The sequence below is a fragment of the Triticum dicoccoides genome, chromosome 3B, assembly GCF_002162155.2.
Source record: "Triticum dicoccoides isolate Atlit2015 ecotype Zavitan chromosome 3B, WEW_v2.0, whole genome shotgun sequence".
NCBI classification, from domain to species: Eukaryota; Viridiplantae; Streptophyta; class Magnoliopsida; order Poales; family Poaceae; genus Triticum; species Triticum dicoccoides.
In genome coordinates this window covers 149,010,136-149,011,148 of record NC_041385.1, presented here as the reverse complement: position 1 = coordinate 149,011,148, position 1,013 = coordinate 149,010,136, and positions in this window count along the sequence as shown.

Genomic DNA, 1,013 nt, shown 5'->3' with positions numbered 1-1,013 from the left:
ACCTGGGTGCAAAACAGAGAATTTAAAAACACAAGATTTCTGCCAATCTGGGTGTTTGATTCACAACAATTGGAAGATCACAGGATGCAAAGAAGCATGGTGAGATTTAGTCAAACCACAAGAAAATGTACGGTTATAATGCTATTATGCTACTATCTCTTAGTCTTGTGCTTCATGAATAAGAATTTGAAAAGGAGGACAAGTGAAAATTAAAATTCCTACGTTTTTTCTTTCAAGGAGACACTCAAGGAACAAATCTGTGTGCTCAGTGGACAATATATATAACATGGAGAGTAAAAAAGAGATGCAATAAGTGTACAACCTCTTTGGTGAAGCCATGTCGATCTCAGCGTGATTGGGTTGGCCAGTGGGATGCTCTGGATGACTTTGCTATCGGAGGAGGGGAAGAAGATCTTAGGCGTCTGGAGATGGAGCCCGAGGTACTGCTCTGCTGTGATGGAGGGTTTCGTCGTTGGAGCAGCTCCGGTGAGTTGTACGACGCCGAGGCTGAAGCAGGACAAGCGAGACAACGAACAACGTTAACCTGAGTGGAATTCTAATAGCATCTCCAATACATGACGTAAAATACATAACCACAAAGTGCTAGATGTAAAATACATAAGCCGCTCATCTTTGAACTTAACTGTAGAAACTGAACTTAACTGTCGAAACTGAACCTAACTGTCGAAACTGAATTTTGCTGTCGAAACGGAATTTTGCTGTCGAAACTGAACGCACTAGCAAGGTGAGGCTACACGTCGGTCGACTGACTTTTTCATCTCTGGTCAGTCGATTTTGCAGCTATTGGATACAAATCAAGGGCCTGCGGTTCATCTTCAACCTCCACCCCCCTGAGCCGCCAGCCACCACCGGCCAAACAGCAGCCCCCCACCACCCGCGACCGGTGGCGCGCTGCCCCGCCTGCCTCGAAAACACTCCCCACCACCGGTCCACCGCCGCCCCGGCCATCCCCCTAGGCCCCCCCCGTGCTGAGCTTTTTCTCCGGCGATCCC